Genomic DNA, 22,602 nt, shown 5'->3' on the forward strand with positions numbered 1-22,602 from the left:
GCATGTTTGGTATTATAAGCATTTGTGATGTTTAAGAGATTTGGGGTTATTAGAAGGACAGTTCGGCCTTTTAATTAAAATTTGAAATATATACTTAATTACCTGATTTAGACTTATGACTATCAGTTGAAATCATAAAGTTTATATAAAATGTTAGAACATTTAAGAGAATCTAAGTTTCATCATATTAGGAAGTTATGTTTTTAAATTTAAAAGAACTACTTAATTTGGGAAGATTTGTCAGGCAAGATCTAATATATTAAGTTTGTTAATGTAATTAAGTTTTTGACGGTGTTTTATTAAGTAGTAGGAACTACTGCTAATGAAAGAACTTTTAGAAAGAGTTTTGAGATTTCTTAAACTTATAATGATAAGATTTGTAGATTCAGCTCAATAGTTTAAGGGAGAAAAACATACATTTCTGATTTCGTATCATCAGTACGTACAAATTTTAATTTTTTAAAACCCAAAGTAATTTCTGAATAATGTATCGTATGTACAAAAAATGCCTTTGAGGACATAAAATAAATATCACATTAGCACCATGCTGACTTATTCTCCCATCCATCCATCCATCCAACCACTCAATTTACCCTTTACTCTCCCTTCTCTCTATCCTCCTATCCACCTGTCCTTTAACACTCCCACCTACCCACCCATTTATCCATCCATCCATCCATCCATCCATCCATCCATTTCCATCCTCCACCCATCCAACCATCCATCCGTCCATCCATCCATCCATCCATCCATCCATCCATCACCTACCCACCTATCCATTCATCATTCATCCATCCATTTCCATCCTCCATCCATCCATCTGTCCGTCCGTCCATCCATCCATCCATCCATCCATCACCCACCCACCCACCTATCCATTCATCATTCATCCACCCATTTCCATCCTCCAATCATCCATCCGTCCATCCATCCATTTCTATCCTCCATCCATCCATCCATCCGTCCGTCCGTCCATCCATCCATCCATCCATCACCCACCCACCTATCCATTCATCATTCATCCACCCATTTCCATCCTCCAATCATCCATCCATCCATCCATCCATCCATCCATCCACCCATCCACCCACCCATCCATCCATCCATCCATTTATCTACTTGTCCATTCACCCATTCACCTATCTACCTAGGAAATATTTATTAAAGGACCTAGTAGCCAGCAGACACTAGAAAAAAAAGTATCTACACCTAAAGGGGAGCTGCTTCTGGACCCACAGACTTTTCTGACTTCTCAGTGTTGGGAGAGACTAGCCCTGTCCCTCTGCTCTGTCATTTTTCCTTGACTTTGCCATCTCGCCCCCTACAGTGATCTGGCGATCATGAGCACAGTGGTTAGCGTGTGGGCTATGGTACCAATGGCCTGGGTTGAAATCCCACCCCCACTATTTGCTCGCTGGATGACATTGGTCCACAGAGACAAAGGAGCACCGACCTCATAGGCTCCTGGTGAGGGCCACGGGTCAGTGCGTGTGGGTGTGTGTGGGAGCAGAGCCTGGACTGTGGCCTGCCCCTGCCAACACTGCCTGTGCTGAGCTACAACCAGGCATCCTGCTAGATGCTGGCTCATCCCGACATGTGTGTGCATTGAGGCGGGGTAGCCTCTGGGGGTTCTGGACACAGACCAAAGTCCTACTGCAGCTGTGAAGAGAGCTAAGTGGGGCTGAATGTGTTGCTCTGAGAAATGAAGAGAAGGGGGTGGCTTTCCATTTTGAACAGCCTCTGCCCCATCAAAGGGAATCCAGTCTCTCTGGGGGCTTTCCTCTAAGCTCTCCCTGCACTGCCCTCAGGGCCTGGCACAGCCATGTCTGGGCTGCAGGGACTGACCAGGAATAATGAGCTGGCCTTGGAAGGCACAGTAGACAGCCCATGCCCATAGCTCCTCCCAGGAAGCACAGGGTGCAGAGAGGCCTGGGGACAGGCAGTTTGTGTCCCCAACATGGGTCCCTGAGGTACGGCCCCAGCCCTGGCTCCAGATAGGGCTCGAGAATCAGCCATCTTCCCTGTGTTCTGCGGGACTGCCCTGGTCCTGCGGCCCCACGGCCCCTGTGGTCATGTTAAATGCTTTCAGCTCCAGGGTCACCTGAGACCCTCTGCCTGCCTGTCCCGTGGGGAGCTCCTACTGTCCCCATCCACCGCCATCTGCCAGGCCCATGGTCCCTCTGGTGCCAGGAGCCTGCTGGTCACTCTGCCTGTCCTCTGGGCAGCCTGGTGGGGATGGTCCCCTGGATCCTCAGAGCCTGCCCCTGCCCCACCCAGCTGCCTCCTCCAGGCTCTCACAGTGGGCAGGGCTGGTCCTGCATTATGTTCTAGAAAAGGGCCGGGCACAGGCAGGGGGCAGGGTGCAGGCACCAGGCAAAGCCTGTTTCCTGCCGTGGGGCTTGGGTAGGTGCAGCGCCAGCGAGTCTGAGATTCTTCTGTAAAGGGAGGGGACCAATATGTCCTCAAAGGGGGCTGTGGGGAGGGGGGGGCAGAGCTGGAGTCTGAGTCAGTGGGGACAGGGGCACACTGAAGGGTGGTCAAAGCAGACTTTCTCCCATTTCTGTGACCGGGGCTGTGCCATGCCTCGGAGGAGAAGAGGTGCCTGCCTGGGCTCTTTCCTGGGCTCCCATAAGAGGAGGTGCGATGCGGGGACTGGTCAGAGACGGTGGAGCCCTTCCGGTGCAGGGAGGTGTCTGCCAGGCACAGCTGCAGGGCCTCTGTGGCCGTCACACGTGCAGCCCCGTGCGTGACTCAGTCAAATTAGATGCCTTCAGGGAGGGCCCTGGCCTCCGTGCTTCTGGTCTCCTGGCAGTCTGGTCCCAGAACTGGGCTCAACCCTGGTCCCTCTGCACTTCTGCACCTGGACTCTCTCTGCACAGGGCCAGACAGCCCCTCCCAGACCACTGGGCAGAGCAGGGCATCCTTGTAAACAATATGATTTTATTGTCATGAAGTGAATGGCACACACGAATGGTAATGTGAGCCCCTTGGGCGACACGCTATTACCACCACCCCAGAAACTTCCTGGGTTCCTTCCCTCTCCCCTTGGGGACCACTCACCTGACTTATAGGGTAATCATTTTCTCCCTTTTAGTTACAATTTTCCCACCTACGTAGGCACCCCTAAACAGATGTTTAGTTTTTATCTGTTTTCGAATGCTACCTGATGGGATCGCATCCTGGGAATGCTTCCATGACTCGCTGCTATTGCTCAGCCTATGCTTGACAACTCCTCTTTGCAGATGTCACTGTTCATTTTCTTGGCTGTGTAGTATTCCATGGTATGCCTGCACCACTAAAGAAATGCTGCTGTGGCCACTGTAAACATTGGAACCATCTTTTCCAAGCAGGTATTTACTGAAAATAGTCAGAGCTACTCTGTCAGCAGTTTGGACAGCTTCAACTTTACTAGATACTGCTGAATGATTTTCTAAAGTGCATACTCAGCAGCAACCTATAAAAGTTACTGTTGCTCCACATCCTTGTCAACACTTGGTTTTGTCTGAATTTAACATTTTTAAACTTTTTTTTCTTATTAGAGATGGGGTCTTGCTATGTCACCCAGGCTGGCCTCAAACTCCGGGGCTCAAGCAATTCTCCCAGCTTCCTGAGATTTTACCATGTTGACGGTCTAGTGAATGTGAAGTAGCACTAGCTGTGGTTTTAGTTTGCTGTGGTTTTAATTTGCATTTCCTTGGGAGGGAATGAGGTTCTGCATCTTTGCTTATATGTATTTGCCATCTGGATTTTCTTTTATGTGAAGCACCTGTTCAAGTCTTTTGTCCATTAAATATTTTTTGTTTTTTGGTGAATAGTTACGAGAGTTCTTTATATATTTCCTAAGTGACTCTTTGCCTATTATCCGTCCTGCAGACATCTTCTCCCATGTGTCTTATCTTTCCATTTCAATGTGGTGTCTGATGAACAGAAAGTAGTACATTTTAATGAAGTCCAATTAATTCCTCTTTTGCTTTATGGCTTGTGTCCTTTGTGTCTTGCTTAAGGAATGTCTCTTTACTCTGAAGTCAGAAGATTTTCTCCTTTATGCCTTTCCAAAAGATCTGTGGGTTCATCTTTTATATTTAATCCACCTGGTGTTGATTTTTGATTTATAATTATTTTTTCTCAGCATTGACCTTTGTGGACAGTGCAGAGCAGGAGTGTAAGTAATATTTTTCCCTCTATGGATAATCAGTTCTCCAAACTGATTTTAAATGGGACTGTCTTGTCCCCATCGATCTGCCTCTCTCCTCCAGCGGCCAGGCCTGCTCTGTTTCCATCTGGTATGCATTACCTGTGCGCCAATACCTAACTGTCTGCTTTGCTAAGGCTTTAAAGGAAATCTTAGGGAACAGAAAGACCAACCTTCCCACTTTTTGTTCTTCATTAAGAATATTTTGGCTATTCCTGGCTCTTTTTAAAAAGTTAAAAAAGATCTTCACCCAGCACCAGAATCAGAATAGGTTCACGGTGGTGCCTGCTCTAATTCCATGTAAATTTTAGAATCATCTTGTTAAAGTCTACAAACACACACACACGCACAAACACACCCCCCCATGCATACACACATGCATATACATGCACGCATGCACACACACATATGAACATGCATGCACACCCACACACATGCACACACCACTTGGGATTGTGATTGGCATTATAGCGGCTCTACAAATCATTTTGGGGAAAAATTGGTATCTCTATAATATTGAGTTTTCCAATCCAGATGCATGTTTATTTTTCGAAAACAAATATATTTTATTTCTGCATTTATTTAGATATTCATTAATGACATGCAGTAAAATTTCATATTTGTTCTCTGTGTATCTTGCACGTATTTTGTTAGGTTTATTCCTAGCTATTTCTTGCCATCTGTACTAGTGTACTGGTCTGTGATGGCTAATCGTATGCCAGCTTGGCTGGGCCACAGTGCCCAAGTACTTGGTCAGGATGTTGCCGTGAGGCTGCTTTTCGGATAAGATACACAGTGAAATCAGTTGACCTTCAGTTAGGCAGAGGGCGCGCCATGATGTGGGTGGGCCTCGTCCAATCGGGTGAAGGCCTGACTAGAACACAGACTGACCTCCCCAAGGGAAGAGGGAATTCTGCCAGCGAGCAGCCTTTGGACTCAAACTCCAACGGCTCCCTGAGTCTCCAGACTGTTGGCCTGCCCTGCAAACTTTGGACCTGCTACGCCTCCACAATTGTGTGGGCCAATTCCTTAAAAAAAATCAGTGGCTCACGCCTGTAATCCCAGCACTTTGGGAGGCCAAGGCAAGTGGATCACGAGGTCAGGAGTTTGAGACCAGCCTGGCCAACATGGTGAAACTCCGTCTCTATTAAAAATACAAAAATTAGCTGGGGGTGGTGGTGGGTGCCTGTAATCCCAGCTACTTGGGAGGCTGAAGCAGGAGAATCACTTGAAACTGGGAGGCAGAGGTTGCAGTGAGCTGAGATCGTACCACTGCACTCCAGCCTGGGTGAAAGAGCGAAACTCCGTCTCAAAAAAAAAATTAATAATCTCTCTGTGTACACAAACACATGCGCACACACACACATGCACGATGCGTACACACACAGGCACATGCATGCATGCACGTACACACACATCTTGTTGGTTCTGTTTCTCTGGAGAATCCTAACTAATACAGTATCTTTTTTTGTTTTTTTTTTTGAGACAGGGTCTCACTGTGTCACCCAGGCTGGAGTGCAGTGGCATGATCTTGGCTCACTGCCAAGCTCCGCCTCCTGGGTTCAAGCGATTCTTGTGCCTCAGCCTTCTGAGTAGCTAGGACTACAGGTGTGTGCCACCATGTCCGGTTAATTTTGTATTTTTAGTAGAGATGGGGTTTCGCTTTGTTGGCCAGGCTAGTCTTGAACTCTTGACCTCAAGTGATTTGCCTGCCTTGGCCTTCCAAAGTGCTGGGATTACAGGTATGAGCCACCACGCCCAGCCCTAATACAGCATCATTTAAAAAGTTATAGTTTCTATTTTTTTTGTTACTCATATATGGCAACACAACAGATGTTTGCATTTTGGTTTGTATCTGGCAAACCTGCCAAACTCATTAACCCAAGTGCTTTATTTGCAGCTCCTTCTGAATTGTTCTTGACAGAATCAGACAGACCTGTGGTCAGTCACCCTCTTTTCAGACTTTACTCTGTATTTTCCTCTCTATCCTTCCGGGGGTCAACATGGATGTGTGCCAGGCCCTTTCTGCTGGCTTCCCCTCCTCCCATTTTCTCCTCCGCACTTTCTGTCTGACTTCCTGTGCTGCATGGAGAACGGCTTCCACTTCTCCCAGGCTCATCCATCCTCTCCTCTGCTGTGTCTGCTCTGCAGTTAAATGCATTCATTGCCTTTGAATTTCAGTTATGTATTTTCATTCTAGGAGAGCTTCTCAGGGTGGGCACAGTTATTTTTCGAATCTTTTTGGTCCTTTAATTTCTCGTCCTCTGTGTGTGATAAGGCCATTATCTGATTATCTGAATTCCTTTTTTCTTGAGTCGGAGTCTCGCTCTGTCACCCAGGCTGGAGTGCAATGGGGCGATCTCGGCTTACTGCAACCTCTGCCTCCCGGGTTCAAGCAATTCTCCTGCCTCAGCCTCCCAAGTAGCTAGGACTACAGGTGCATGCCACCATGCATGGTTGATTTTTGTATTTTCAGTAGAGACTGGGTTTCACCATATTGGTCAGGCTTGTCTCGAATTCCTGATCTCAGGTGATCTGCCAGCCTCAGCCTCCCAAAGTGCTGGGGGTCCTGTGGTACAGAAGGGATCTGTGTTTACGTCTGCCGTGTTCCTGGAGGCCCTGTCAGTCCCTACTGAACTCTAACCCGAGCTCTTGGAATAAAGCTTCTTTGTCAGTTGATCAATACTTTAAAGAAATGTTCACAAATTACCCAGGATTTATTTTATTTGATTTTGTTGTGTGGGAGGCATGAGTAAAGCTCATGGCCTGCCATAGTGTAGGGAAATGGAAGCCGTGGACCTTGTTTAAAACAAGCTAAGAGGCGTCGAATGTGAGGAGTTTCCCGTTCCTTAGGTCGTGGGTGAACCTGTGCTCAGAACAGCCCAGATGACTCTGCCAGGGCGGAAGCCACAGATGAGAGTCCCAGATGAGACTTCCGGCTTTCCTGCTGTGGCGTGTGCCCGGGTGGTTCTGATAGGACACTGCCAACAGCACCAACAAGGAACGCAGCCGCAGCAGCGGGGGCCCTGGGCAGGCGGCCTGCCTTCGCTTAGGCCACCATGTGCCTGTCTAAGTGTGTGGGAGCCTGGAGCTGCCATCACTGCTGCTTTATAACTGTGGGCACCGAGGTTAAACAGTTTGCCCCTGGTCCCCGGGCTGGGATTTGGCTGGGCTGGGCCGGCTCAGCCCCTGCAGGATTCTCACCTCTGCACCTACCTGAACCTTCCTTTCATTCTCAGCTTCTGGTGAAAATGGAGCTTCTGTCCCGAGGCCCTGGGCATGGCAGGCCTTCCCTGAACACCCCAGCACGGAAACAAGAGGCAGAAAGGTCTCAGCAGTGGGCAGTAAAGATGTCACATCCACGTGGACAGGCCACTGTGGTCTTTGGAGATGGCCGTGGCCTCGCTGTCATGGAGCTGGGAGCTGCTGGGTGGGCCCCACCTCATGGCTGCGTGTAGCAGAAGCAGGCAGAGAATTTGAGACGTGGCAGAGGCCTGAATCCAAGGAAGTTCCTCAGAAAGTGCAGGGCCCCTCGGAAACAAGGGGCCCTCAGAAAAAAGGGGCCCTCGGAAACAAGGGGCCCTCGGAAACAAGGGACCCTCGGAAACAAGGGGCCCTCGGAAACAAGGGGCCCTCGGAAACAAGGGGCCCTTGGGTCCTCCCGGCTGGGCAGAAAGCCTGGCCCAGCCCCCCATGCTCTTAGAGCAGGCAACTTCTGAGGCTTCCATATTCCACCCCCAGGCCTGGCACTCCTGTCCTCCCTGGAGGGCACAGTGTCAGGAGGGTGCCCAGGCATCACTGGCTGTCTGCCTGCCTCCTCACAAGAGGAGGAGGCCTGGGCCCAAGGTGGCCATCACCGGCCAGCCCGGGACTCCTATGGGCAGCACTTGCTCCGCCACCCTTCCCTGTCACAGGGGCAAAGAGGCATAGGCCAGGCCAGAAGGGTGGAGTGTGAGGGGGTCATGGCTTTAGAGCTGAGAGACACTGGGGTGGTGGATTAATGTCGGCAGGGCTAGAAACAGAATCAGAAAGCAGGCCCAGGAGTCACCTCATGTGGAACATGTAGATTTCCAGGGGCACCTGTACTCCCAGATGAGACTTCCTGGCACACCTGCACTCCCATATAAGACTTCCTGGTCCACCTGCACTTCCAGATGAGACTTCCTGGTGCACCTGTACTTCCAGATGAGACTTCCAGGTGCACCTGCACTCCCACATGAGACTTCCGGGTGCACCTGCACTCCCACATGAGACTTCCTGGTCCACCTGCACTCCCACATGAGACTTCCTGGTGCATGTACTCCCAGATGAGACTTCCTGGCATACCTGCACTTCCAGATGAGACTTCCAGGTGCACCTGTACTTCCACATGAGACTTCCCGGTGCACTTGCACTTCCTGGTGCAAACTTCTTGGTTCATCTGCACTTCCTGGTGAGAATCCCTCACGCATCTGCACTTCCTGATGCACCTGCACTTCTAGGTAAGACGTTCTGCTGCATCTGCAGTTATGGGTGAACTTCCTGATGCACCCATACTTCCTGGTGAGAATCCCTTGAGGACCTGCACTTCTAGGTGGAACTTCCTGGTGCACCTGCACCTCCAGACACAGACTCTGAGGTGAATTTCCAGGCAGAAGAGACCTAGGCTGCGTTCCACAAGTGTCTGGCTTTTTTTGACTTTTGACCTTGAGTGCTGTCTTGGGAGGTAGGCTTTTCCAGGGTCAGTGAGGATTGGGTAGGGTGGATAGACATGGCGGTGGCAGGTGCAGAGGAGGGACATGCAGACATTTGACATGGAGGGGAGGACAAAGCCACCTGACCAAAGGTATCCCAGTCTCAACACAGCCAGGAAGTCTAGAATACGTGTAGGTGAACATATCCCCAGCAGCACTGTGGAGGGTCTCCTCTCCCCAACTCCAACTGCCCCACTGCCCCTGTTTGGAGGTGAGCACCTGGCTGAAGCTGCCCCCTCTCCTGGCCTGGCTCCAGCTCCTAAGCTGTCCTGTGGTTATGCCTTCCCACTGGACTTGTCCCCAGGGAAGAGAGCTCTGGTCCAGTGACAGGAAGGTCTGGCTGCCGGATGGCCCATCCCTCAGGTCATCTAATACAAGGCATCTGGCTGGCACCTGGGTCTCTGGGGTGTGTGTTAGTGCAGTTCAGCAAACCCCTCTCCTTGAAGCAGATCCAGGGTGATTTGTGGTGGGGTTTCCCAGTGAGCCAGGCTAGGAGACCCTTGCTGGGGAGGGCGCCAAGCAGTGCCACCTGGGGTGGGGGCGTCAGCCAAGCCTCAGCCCCTAAGTCCATGGCGTGACAGCTAGAGACACCCTCCATGTGTGAATGCGTTGTTTTGTTTTCTTAGTTATTTTAGAGAAAACACTCCCCAAACATGTCACATGCAGAGGATGCTGGGTATCAGGCTACCTTTGCTGGACAGCTCCAGGTAACTGCATTTGCTCTGCCAATGTTGGCTTAAAAAATAGAAAACACATACAGACAAATCCATCACACACACGCACAGACACACACACACAGAGTCAATGACGTTGGCTCACAAGTAGAGCTCTTCATCTGTTTATATTTAATGCAATTACTGATACATCTAAGTTTGGAGCTGCTGTTTTCTTTTATGCATACGATTTGTTTGCAGATTCTGTGTATAACTTCTTTCCTTTCTTGCCTTTTTTTAGATGATTTTCCCCAGCTTACCTTGAGGATTTTCGAGCAAACAGACACGTTGAAAGAATAGACAAGGACCACTTGCATGCCCTCAGTTAGAGTCACCAACTGTCAATATTTTGCACTGTATGTATACATGTACATGTCTGTGTATACACATATACACATACAGTCATGCATCGACCGATGGCAGGGATGGTTCTGAGGAAGGCGCTGTTAGGTGATTTTGTCTATGCGAGCATCATAGTGTGAACTTACTCAAACCCAGATGGCACAGACTTATCGCCTCCCACACGCCTGGGCTGTATGGCAGGACCTCCTGCTCCCAGGCTACAAACCCAGGCAGGGTGGTACTGTACTGAACGCTGCAGGTGATTGTAACACAATGGTAAGTATTTGTGCATCTAAACATACGTAAACATAGAAACAGTGTAGTAAAAATATGGTATAAAAGATAAAATACAGTACACCTGTACAAGGTCTGCTCTGTTCTAATCTTATGGGGCCACCATTGTACATGCGGTCCATTCTTGACAGATGTGCTGTTATGTGGCACATGACTGTGCATGGAAATACACACACACACACACATCCACACATAAGCATACGCATACATACACACATACATGTATATACACGTGCATATAACATATGTAGCTATCTGCCAATTGCCATCCAACGTGAATTCCATAAATTTACACTCCTACCAGCAGCATTTGGGTATTTGAGGTGTCACACATCCTTGCCAGCACTGGCTATTATCCCGGCTTGGAGATTTTGCCAGCCTGGTGGGTGTGAAGTGGATCTTGTTGTGGTTTTAATTTCCATTTCTCTAATTATGCAGAAGCTGAGTGCCAGGCTTCCTCTCCTGGGAAGAGCCTGCCGGCTTGCGGGCTGTCAGCGCTCACTGTGGCTGTGGGTGGCATGCCTGCCTGCACGGCCCTTGCCTCTCTTAGTCTACAGGGTCTCCACTCCTGAATTCCTGGAAACAAGATACAGATTTCAGAATTGCACCTGAACATTGTTTACTGATTTACGGCCGAAATTGAGGGCCTGAGGGATTCTCCTATGGAATTGTATGACTCAGCATCTTTTGGTTGCAAGCAGCAGCATCGCAGCCTAAACGAATCTATTGGCTTCTTCAACAGACCAATCCAGTGGACGTGGTGGCTTCGGGTGAGGGATGCTCCAGGGGCTCTCCATGATGTCCCCAAGGTCCTTTAACCTCTGGGCACTCCTTCTGCAGGATTGGCTTTGTCTTAGGGCTGGTTCCTCTACATTCTTGAGCTGGTTGTGGGCAAATCCTGCCCCCTGTGGGGGGACTGGACTGCCTTAGATTACATGTGTGTCTCTGACTCTCTGTGGTCAGGGGATAGAATATTCAGATTGGGGTGGAGCCAGCTTCTCCTAAACCACGTGGATCTCCAAACGGAAGTCAGAGCACATGGGAAGGGGGAGCAGATGTTGAGCTCAATCAATAAACGCCCACTTTGGGAGTCGCAGCCTGGAGGGCTTGGTGACTGCCACACTGGCTGCTCAGAGCTCCTCACTTACTTTTGGGCATATGCCTGTGAACCAGATGGCAGCACCTCCTGAAAATCGGGTCTGTGGATAATGCGAGGATTTTTTAAATTATGAAAATGTTCATTATGGAAGAATAAATGAAGAATAGCATATGAAAACCTGTATCTCTCCCACTTAGGTTCAACCATTATTAGCATATTGCCATGTATATTTTTCTCTTTCCTTCCTCTAAAGTTTTGCTGAGCATTTCACAATGAGTTTGAGGCACTGTGACACTTTATTCCCAATCCCTTCACTTGCATCTGTTAAAAAGAAGGACATTTTCTACAGAACCACAGTACCATGATCCCATGTAAGGATATTAAGAATCAGTTCTCAAATACTATCTAATATCCTGTCCAGATTAGAAGTGCCCAGTGCTCCCTACATGTCTTACAGCTGTGACTTTGAACCAAGACTTAACCAAGTTTCACGCACTGCCTCACCTGTCTCTAAAACTAGAAAAGTTCCTGTTCCTTCTAGATTGGAAGTTTTAGGTTAAACATATAGTTTCTTGACATTATTTTCTTGACTTTTCCTCTTGAAGGGCTATGTCTTGAAGAGCGACCACAGCTTGTGTTCTTCTGTTTCCTCATGACAGGCTCAGCTTGTTCCTCTGTCTCCCTGTCTTTTCTGTAAATTGAAATTTAGGTATAAAACCTTTATAAGGATTCACTTTATGCTCCATAAGTGAAGGTATGTTCTTTGTACTACTATACTTCATGCTGCTGTGCTTTAGGACCATGTGACAGGTTATTACATTTGTTTTTTGTCTCATTTCCCATCTTTTCCTCCATCTTCTGATCATAATTGAGCATTTTAATTATACCATTATATCTCCTCTATTGACTTATTGATGCCTCTTTAAAAACTTTTTAGAGGTTTTCTTCTGGTTCACTATATATATATACACACATATATAATTTTATTTTATTTTTTTAGATGGTGTCTCGCTCTGTCGCCCAGGCTGGAGTGCAGTGGCATGACCTTGGTTCACTGCAAGCTCCGCCTCCTGGGTTCACGCCATTCTCCTGCCTCAGCCTCCCAAGTAGCTGGGGCTACAGGTGCCTGCCACCGTGCCCAGCTAATTTTTTGTGTTTTTAGTAGAGACGAGTTTTCACCATGTTACCCAGGATGATCTCGATCTCCTGACCTTGTGATCCACCTGCCTTGGCCTCCCAAAGTGCTGGGATTACAGGTGTGAGTCACCGTGCCCGGCCCACAATATATATTTTTGAACAATCTGAGCATACCTTAAAATAATATTGTACTTCTTCAAGTGAAGTGTAAGGACCAGTATACATGGAATTCCTCCCTCCTCTTCCTGTGTCATTTTTATTACACACTTCGCATTGACATATGCCACAAACATACAATAAATTATTATAATCTTCCCTTCAAACAATCATGTTTTAGGGAAATTAAATTTAAAAATGATTTTATTTTGTCTTCAGTCAATTTCCAGTATCATCATTTCTTTTTCTAGATTCAAGTTTCTGTCTATATAATATTCCTTCCAGTTGAAGAACTTTAACATTTTTTGTATAGAGTGGGTTTTTTGGTAATGAATTCTTTCAGGTTTTTTTTTTTTGGAAGTCTTCATTTTTCATTCAGTTCTTAAAAAAAAAAAAAGAAATCTCTCTTTTGTCTTTTTGCTTGCATGGTTTCTGATGAGAAGTCTGTGGAAATTCTTAACTATGTTTCTCTGTAGATAATGTATCTTTTTCCCCATCCAGCTTCAAGATTGTCTTTGTCCTTCATTTGTGGTGGTTTGAAGATGTGTCCAGGTGTGGATTTTCCTGGTGTTTACCCTTCTTGGTGTTCTCTGGGCTTCCTGAATCTGTGATCTGGTGTCTGTCACTCATATTGGAGAATTTTTAGCCGTCAGGTCTTCAAATACTTCTTCCAGCCTCTTCTCTGTGTCTTCTCCTTCTGGAACTGCACTGCTTGTATGTTAGGCCATCCAATATTGTTCCAGGCTCTTCCCACGTGTGCCTGCCCTCTTCTGGGGTGGTGCCAGGGTTAGCATGTGTGTCTGACCCTCTCCTAGGGTAGAGCTTTTTCTTTTTTTCTGTTTTCCTCTCCCAGCTTCCATGAATTCCTACCAGTGACACAGGCTCGGATTTTTGTGTTGTTGTTTTTCTTTGCAGACTTTGTTCCATTGGGCAGAGAGTGGGGATGGGTCTGGGCAGAGTTTTGGGGGTAAATGTGTTTCCTTCCACCAGTACCCCAGGTAAACCTTCCCTAAGATTTTCCCTGTGTCTTCCCTGGGAGCCGTTGGTGGGATCCTTGGAAGAAAAGCTTCAAGAGGGTGAGAACCTCACATATGTCTGTGGCCCCAGGGGTGTCATATTCCCATGCTTATCCATGCTTGGCCTTTAGTAAATTCTTAAACACTTCTACCCAATATAGATCTACATCTACCAGCTTGTAATAGATTCAGTGGCATCTGCCCCAGGTGAGAACACGCTCAGGTCCTGTTTCTCCCCGGAAGTCTGTTTTTCTCCAGATTTTGGCTTGCTTTTTCCCCTGTGACTCCATTTCTCTGAAGGCCTGATGAAAAATCATTAACTTGCAGTTTCTCAGCCTTTTTTCTTATTGTAAGGGCTAAAGCAAGGCTCTTTCTGCTGTCTTCAAGCTGAAACTGGAAATCTGCTTTCGCTCTTGAAAGGTATTTTTGTGGGATGTAGGATTCTAGGCTGATGATTTTTTCAGTCTGCAAAGATGTCATCCATTGTCTCCTGCCGGCATTGTTTCTAATGAGAAGCTGGAGGTATTTCTTTTCTTGCCCTCCTACATGTCATGTTTAATTTTTCTCTAGCTGCTTTTCAGAGTGTATTTTTATTTTTGGTTTTCAGTATTTGTTATAAAGTGCCTTGGTGTGTTTGTGTATGTGTATAGTGTGTGTGTGTCTCTCTGTGTGTAGGGTGTGTGTGTGCACATATTTGTGTGGTGTGTGTGTGTCTGTGTGTGGTGTGTCTGTGTGTGTGTTTGTGTGTGTGGTGTGTGGCTCTGTGTGTGTGTCTGTGTGTGTGTATGTGTGTGTTCATGTGTTTGTCTCTGTGTGGTGTGCGTTTGTGCGTGTGTCTCTGTATGTGTGTGGTGTGCATGTGTCTGTGTGTATGGTGTGTGTGTTTCTGTATATGTGTCTCTGTGTGTGTGTGTGTTTGTGTGTGTCTGTGTATGGTGTGTGTGTTTCTGTGTGTGTCTCTGTGTGTGTCTATGTGTTTGTGTGTGTGTCTATGTGTTTGTGTGTCTGTGTGTTTGTGTGTGTCTGTGTGTTTATGTGTGTGTCTGTGTATGGTGTGTGTGTGTGTGTTTGTGTGTGTGTCTCCGTGTGTGTCCGTGTGTTTGTGTGTGTGTGTGTCTCTGTGTGTGTCTGTGTGTCTCTGTGTGTGTCTGTATGTTTGTGTGTGTGTCTGTGTGTTTCTGTGTCTGTCTGTGTGTGTGTGTGTGTGTCTGTGTGTGTGCATGCATGCACGTTATGCTTAGGATTTGTTATTTCTTCTGTAGGTTGATGTTTTTCATGATTTTTTTTTTGAGATGGAGTCTCGCTCTGTCACCCAGGCTGGAGTGCAGTGGCATGACCTTGGTTCACTGCAACCTCTGCCTCCTGGGTTCAAGCAATTCTGCCTCAGCCTCCTAAGTAGCTGGGACTACAGGCACACGTTGCCACACTCAGCTAATTTTTGTAGTTTTAGTAGAGACGGGGTTTCACCAGTTTGGCCAGGCTGGTCTAGAACTCCTGACCTCAGGAGATCCACCCATCTCAGCTTCCCAAAGTGCTGGGATGACAGGTGTGAGCCACTGTGCCTGGCATTTTTCATGATATTTTGAAAAATTTTGTCCATTATTTCTTCAAATACGTTTTTTTATCCCAGCTGCAGTCTTTTTCTCCTCTCTTTCTGGGGCTCCAGGAATGGATTCTGTGGATATTGACACTTATGTTAGACTACTTGATGTTGTCTCACTGAATCTCTCTATTTTCTGAATGCTTTCTCTCTCTCTTTCCTTCACATCGCAAATTTCTGTTGCTCTGTCTTTCAGTTCACTGATTCTTTCTTCTGCCGTCTCCAATCTGTTTGTGAAGCTTGCCCAGGGTTGTTTTTGTTCCAGAGAGTGTAGTTTTCAGTGTCAGAATTTCCATTTTGTTTCAGGGCATTTCATTTCTGCTGAGAGTCTCCATCTGTTTGCTTATCATCACCATCTGTTCTTCTAAGCTCTTGAACATATTTGTAATAGCCATTTCTAAGTGCTCGTCTGTGAACTCCAGTGTCTCTGGGTGTATTTCTATTTACCGTTAGTCCTTTTCCCTGGCTGTGTGTCAGATTTTCCCAAATCTCCATGTGTAGTTTTTTTTTTTTTTTTTTTTAACATAGGCTGGACATTAAAGATGCTCCACGGTTGCATCTGGACTTGCAGCAGTGCATCCTCGCTGGTGGGCATTTTCCTGGGTCAGATGGTCCTGCCAAGCTGCTTTTCAGCTTTGCTAGGGTGGGTCTGGTGCTGCCTTTACTCTAGGGCCAGGAAGCCGACTCCCAATGCCTGGCATTCCTGCTGGGCGCCCAGGCCTCCCGCTCTGGCTGGTTGGGACGTGAATGACTCCCAGCAGCGTGTTGCCTCCAGGCTGTCCTCAGCTCCAGTCCCTTCATTCAGAGATGTCCTCTGTCAGGCCTCACCTTGCCTTTCATGTGGGCAGCTCAGTATCCAGAAGCCCTTAGAGGACCTTCCATGCATTTCTGAATCTCTTCTCTGTGCAGCTCCCTCCTCTCTGATCCTCTGCCCTGCAAATCCCAGCTGCCTCAGTCTCCCCAGACTGACCGAGCTCAGTGAGACCCCTGTGCTCTGCCTGGGCTCCACCTGCCCATCCTGTGTCTGGAAAGTGCCTCCAGGCAGAAGTTAGGGACAGCACAGGGCACAGTGGCACAGCCTGTGGCCCAGTGTCTGCAAACAGCCGCTTTGTCGATTTTGCGCAGCTTGCCAGTCAGGTATATGGTAGGAACGCTTGTCCTGTGCATGCCCGTTTGTCATAGCAGAAGCAGAAGGTCAAGTGCATGTTTTCCGCTGCACAGAAGGGGGCATTCTGCACTCCTTGTTCCTCTGTGTTGTCCCTGAAGGCCGCATCCTGGAGAGCAGGTTGCGGGAGAGCGCAGAGAGCGGACTGCTTCCTCCTCGTGGCAGCCTGGTGCCCACCACATGGCCGCACCCTGGTTCATCTGACCAGGCCCTTGCTGAAGCACAGCTGGGGTGTCTCCATTGTTTTGATACTGCTTATAATGCCATGACAAATGCCCTTGGGCAATGTATTTCCTACATTGGAGACGGCTGCATCAGGCGATTGCACCTGTACTTTGCTCATAGGTTGCTGGATCTTCCCTGCGCACTGCGGCACTTTGTGCCCCACAGGAATGGTACCATTGTGTATGCTCCAAGCGGTGGGAGACAGGGCCCACTTCTCCGCACAGCTGCCTGCGGCGCACGTGGTCAAGCCCCAGGGCAGCGCCCACTGATGGGGAAGAAGTGGTGTCTCCAGGCAGCTCCCAGGCACTCTTGTTAAGTGAGGTCCCTCTGATGGCTTCTGTTTGAGGGTGGTCTGCATGTCTGCGTGTCTCTCTGACCTGCCTGTTGACATCTTTTATGTCCCTTTTGTTCTGATCAGGTTTTGGTCTTTTTCCCTCCCTGTTTTTATCAGAGCTCTTTCTGTGTTAGGGAGATCAGCCCTTTGACCGTGACATAAATTGTGGATTTTTTCCCCTCTGTGTTGATATGTGTGTTTTAACTTTGTTTATATTTTGCTTTTTGGCAAGGTCTCAATTTTTTATATGTAATTGTAACATTCACACATCAATATCATCAGTATCTTCCATGATTGCTTCTGACTTTGGAGCCACAGTTATTCCCGCTCTTAGATTATAAAGAAATTCACATGCTGCAAATTCCTTAGGATCATTTGTAGTTTCATTTCTTCTTTTCTTTCTTTCTTTCTTTTTTTTTTTAAATAGAGATGAGGACTCCCTATGTTGCCTAGGCTGGTCTTGGACTCCTGGGCTCAAGTGATCCTCCCGCCTCAGCCTCACGAAGTGCTGGGAGGCGTGAGCCACTGCGCCAGGCCCTGTGGTTTCATTTTTTACATTTCAACCTCTGATCCACTTGGAGTTTACTCTGGGATATGCCATAAAGTCAGATCCCATTCTATCTTTTCTAAATGTTTATCCAGTTGTTCTTATAATGCTGAGTTTCACCTGCGCTCAGCACAGGCTCGGTTGTACCCCCTACTGTGTGTTCTGGAAAAAGGCTTCCTGAAAGGAGCCCCTTCCTCGAGGGACTCAGGCAAGACTCACGACGCCCCCTGGTTTACCAGGGGCAAGGCCAGCCCCAGAACCCCCAGCCCGTCTGCCTGGTGAATGATTCGTGGGACTGCTGTTGCCACTGAGGTGACGGCCACACCGTCCCCAGGAGCTCTGCCTTTGAGGACCCTCCAGCCCCTCGAAGACTGTGCAGGAAGGACAAAGCCCCTGCCTCAGTGCCATCCAGACAAGAGGAAGGTGGCAGGTCCAGGAGGGGCCTGTGGGGTGGAGGAGGCTGGCGGGGGGTCACCTTGCGAGGGGCAGGCCGCAGAGACCCGGAGAGCCAAGCTGAGGGTCAAGCTGTGGACGCTGGAGCAGAAGGGAGGGGCGGGAAGGCTCCGCTAGACTCGGGGGCCCGGTGCAGGGGCCCAACAGGGTCGGGAAGGCCTGGCCTATGGGGTGAGGCTGGGGAAGCAGAGTCCAGGGTGGGGTCAGGGAAGCTGAGTCAGGCAGGGGAGGGGCACCCGGGCCTGGCAGGACAGGATCCAGGCTGAAGGGGCAGGCCCCGGGGATCCGGTCTCAGGATGAGCTTTTCCAAAGGTGTCTTCCATGTGCAGCTGGCCCTACAGCCAAGGTCACTTTCTATCCTGTAGCCAGAAGGTGTCCGATCCATCAGAAGGCAGGGTCAGTTCTGACGGATCCAATTGGCTGGCCCCTCGCGGCTCAGTTCAGCTGCTCTCAAAAGCTTCCTGACTGACCCCTGGGTTAGTTGACACAGGCCCGGGGACCTGAGGCTCCTGCAACAGAGCTGGTGGGCGGGGCATGTGGAGGTGGGGCTGATGGCTGCAAGGGTGGCCGGGAAAACATGCCACAGACAAGGGGCTTTTGCCACGGAAATGAATCATCTCCCAGTTCTGGAGGTCAGAAATCCGAGGTCAAGGTGTGAGCAGGGATGGTTCCCTCCTGGGTCTGCAAGGGAGAGCGTGTCCCAGGTGCAGCTCCTGGGATGACTGGCTGCCCTTCCCAGCCACGTGTGCTGGACCCAGCCTGTGAGGCAGCAGCAGCACTCCCATGGTCTCAGCCCCAGAGCTGGGGTTCAGAAACACCGAGTCTCCCAGAAGGTTGCACAGCGTTTTGGGGTCCAAGCAGGTTTCCATCATGAGGCCAGCACCTCAAACGCAGAGCTCCATGATTGGGTGCTGTGCCAAGATGTGTTTGTCAACTCCGACACATCTTTTTAAGAGGTTACAGAACTCTGCTCCCGATGGCTCTGATGCTCTCACGGAGACACTGGGACCCAAACTGAGAGAGTAGGACAGAGGTTGCCAAGGAAACCTGCCCAGAGATGCAGCTGGCAACATTAGCACCCATCACTTCCATAAGCCTGTGGTGTGGAAGTCAGGGAACCACAGAGCACATGCACCTGCTGGGGGTGTGCACACATGAACATATATGTATGTGTCTGAGCAGGTGTGCACATGTCTGTGTGTGAGCAGGTGTGGACACGTGTATGTGTGTGAGCAGGTATGCACGTGCCTGTGTGTGCGAGCAGGTATGCGTATATGTGAGCAGATGCGCACATGAGTATGTGTGCATGGCAACAGGTGTGCACATGTGTATGTATGTGGGCAGGTGTGCACTCGTGTCTCAGTGTGAGCAAGTGTGCACATGTGTATGTGTGCATGTGAACAGATGTGCACATGTGTGTGAGCAGGTGTGCATGTGTGTGTGAGAGCAGGTGTGCACATGTCTGTGTGTGAGCAGTTGTGCGTGTGTGTGTGGGGGCAGGTGTGCACATGTGTATGTATGTGAAGGCAGGTGTGCACGTGTGTGAGCAGGTGTGCACATGTGCATGTGGGCAGGTGTGCACATGTTTGTGTGGGCAGGTGTGCACATGTGTATGTGTGTAAGCAGGGGTGCACATGTGTCTGTATGAGCAGGTATGCACGTGTGTGTGGGCAGGTGTGCACATGTGTCTGTGTGTGTGTGGGTCAGGTGTGCACATGTGTCTGTGTGCATCTGTGTGTGTGGCATTGCTCTCCCAGATATAGTGTTAGTGGGAGTCCCAGGCAGTCCCAGGCCCTCAGAGCTTCCTCCCCTCTCCACAGGCTGGGGAGGCAGGAAGATAAATTTGAGCCATGCGGCTGGTGGGCCCAGCCTGAAGACAGGGACCTTTTCAGAGGCGGGAGGCCGCCGGCGATGGTAACTCCAAGCCCCGCCCTTCCCCTAGTTTGTGTCCACCCAGCGTCCTGCCCTGATCACCAGCACCAGCAAGGCTTCCCAGACAGGGCAGTTGACATTCCTTACTTTTTTAAGCCCAGGGTTAGGTATGCTGCAGGAGGTCCATAAATGCTGCCCTGGATGCTTTTTGCAGGAGAAATCATAGGAAGGGGAGGGACACCCCACCCAGCCTCATGCCCATAGGTGAAGGATCGGACAGAACAAGAACAGCAGGTGGGCCTGGAGCTAAGGGGGTCCTTTTTATGTCAAGCGTCCCTTTATAAGTCTCTGAGTGCCATGACACACTGCTTGGCAATGAATGGCTCGTTTAAATTCGCATTTGCCAGCCTAGTTCCCCTCCTGCACCTCTGCCCATGCATTGCTTTGCACTTGCTTTTTGTGGGGGCTTTGCTCCCTGGGCCAGGCAGGGAGTGAGGGTGGGGACCGGGCCGTCCCCCACAGCCTCCCGGGGCTGAGGCTATGGGACTTCTATGTTTTGTTTTTGAAACGGAGTCTCCCTCTGTCGCCCAGGCTGGAGTGCAGTGGCGTGATCTCAGCTCACTGCAAACTCTGCCTCCCGGGTTCAAGCAATTCTCATACCTCAGCTTCTCGAGTAGCTGGGATTAAAGGCACACACCACCATGCCCAGCTAATTTTTGTATTTTTGGTAGAGATGGAGTTTCACCATGTTGGCCAGGGTGGTCTCAAACTCCTGACCTCAAGTGATTTGCCTGCCTTGGCCTCCCATAGTGCTGGGATTTCAGGCGTGAGCCACCACGCCCGGCCAAGACTTCTACTTTCTAGTTTGTCTCCCTTTGAGTTACTCTCCATGAATCAGGGGCCTGGTGTGAAGGAGACACAGAATCTCCAGTGGGCAATCGTGGGGCTGATGAAGGATGTTTTGGGGTGAGAGGGGTGGTTAGGGAAACCAGCAGGGGCTGGGAAAACCCGTTTACCTGGAACTTACCTGGGAGCACCTGGAGGAGCAGCCTCACCTCGACATTCTCTGGACAATTACCGTTCTCTGCCTTGGGCCTGGAGGGGTAAGGGCAGAGGCGCTTCCCGCACCTGGTGGGCACTGATTTCCAGGAGCTGCTGGACCTCTGGGGTGACCCAGGTGGCCCTCCCACAGCCCGGTGGACAGGGAGCAGGGGCCTCACGTGCCCAGACCCACCTCATTGAGGGCAGGAAGCCTGAGGGATTCCGTGCGCAGGGGAAGCCTGGGTCCAGGGCTGAGGCTTGTGCCTTCGTCCACTCTGTCCTTGAGGGCTGTGTGTGCCTGACAGCAAGGAGCTTGGCCCATATATACTCTTTCTTTGTTTTTCTGACGCCATGGACCCTCCTCTGTGTGTGAGGGAGGCCCTGGGCCCGGCTGCAGGAGCACTGACCACACCCGCATGGCTGGTGCTCTGAGAGGCCGGATTTAGGCCCAGGCCTGAAACTCCCAGCCAGGCTGCTTCCCAGGCCAAGGACTGTGAAACGTGTTCCAAAGACAACAGCCTCCCAGGGTTTTGAGCCTGGGGGTGATTCTGGCGTTCGAAAGACCCCTCTGGCTGCTGCTGGAGAATGGTCTGCAGGGCAGGAAGGAGGCCGCTCCCAGCCCGGAGAACCACATCTAGGCAGTGGTCATAAAGTCTTTATGTGTAGGGCAGACGGTGTGCTGCGGGGATCCCCCGCATCCAGCGCTGGGCCCTGGTGCCTTGGCAGGGGACCGGCTACACCTGCTTCTCTCTTCTTTCTCCCCCTCCCATCTCCCCATCAGGAACTAGGTCCTGCTGGCTCAGGGCAGACTGCTATGGTGACAGCCACCTCTGCAGCACTGAGTTCCTGGAAGCCTCACTTTGTCTTTATGTTATCACGGGGGAGATGAGGAGGGAACTGAGACCCAGACAGGAGCTGCTCCGGCCCTTGGCCTCATGTCCATGTGCCACAGCTGTCTCTGATTGGTTGCCCTGGGGAGTGGGCCCCACTCCAGGCCTCAGCAAGTCCCTGTGGGGATCACTGGGCAATTGTGGGCCACAGCAGTGTAGGCAGAGCTGTGGGTGGCTGCACTGGGTCCCACCGCCTTTTCAGTGCAGCCATTGCTGCCTCTGTGGCACATTCGAGCCAGGGTGGGTCCCTGAGCTCCCGCCTCGGCTTTCTGCTTTGGGGGCCCTACCTGGGGACTTTTCCTCGTTCAGTATATCTCCCTGTTGGCCTGCCTGAGCCACCCACCTCCTCCTCATCCTTGGTCAAGTAGCAAAGTGGACGTGAATGTCCCTGAAAGACTCAGACCCTCCCCCTCTGGAGACCCCGCTGGAAAGCAGACTGTCATCATCTCTTCTCATCCATCTTCCTTTCCTGCCTGGGAGTAGCCAGAACCCTCCAGGGCCTTATCTGATCCTTGTTGGCCTCTCAGGGCCCTGGCATGGGATGCGGCCAAGAAGACAGGTGACAATTGATCATGAAAGCAATGAACAAATGGGTAGTGAGACTGCTGGGTCCTTGTGAAAACCCTGCCCTGCCAGACCCACTAGGACTGTCCCATTCAACAGCATAGGAGACTGAGTCTCTAGGTGGGGGATATGGTTCTCGTCTCAGGGGGGTGGCTCCTTGCAGTGTCCTTTCTTGTCCTCGTTCATCTGCGTAACTCTTGTCATCCTTCAGGGCTCGGTTCAGGAGCCA

Source organism: Pongo pygmaeus, chromosome 3 (assembly GCF_028885625.2).
Source record: "Pongo pygmaeus isolate AG05252 chromosome 3, NHGRI_mPonPyg2-v2.0_pri, whole genome shotgun sequence".
NCBI classification, from domain to species: domain Eukaryota; kingdom Metazoa; phylum Chordata; class Mammalia; order Primates; family Hominidae; genus Pongo; species Pongo pygmaeus.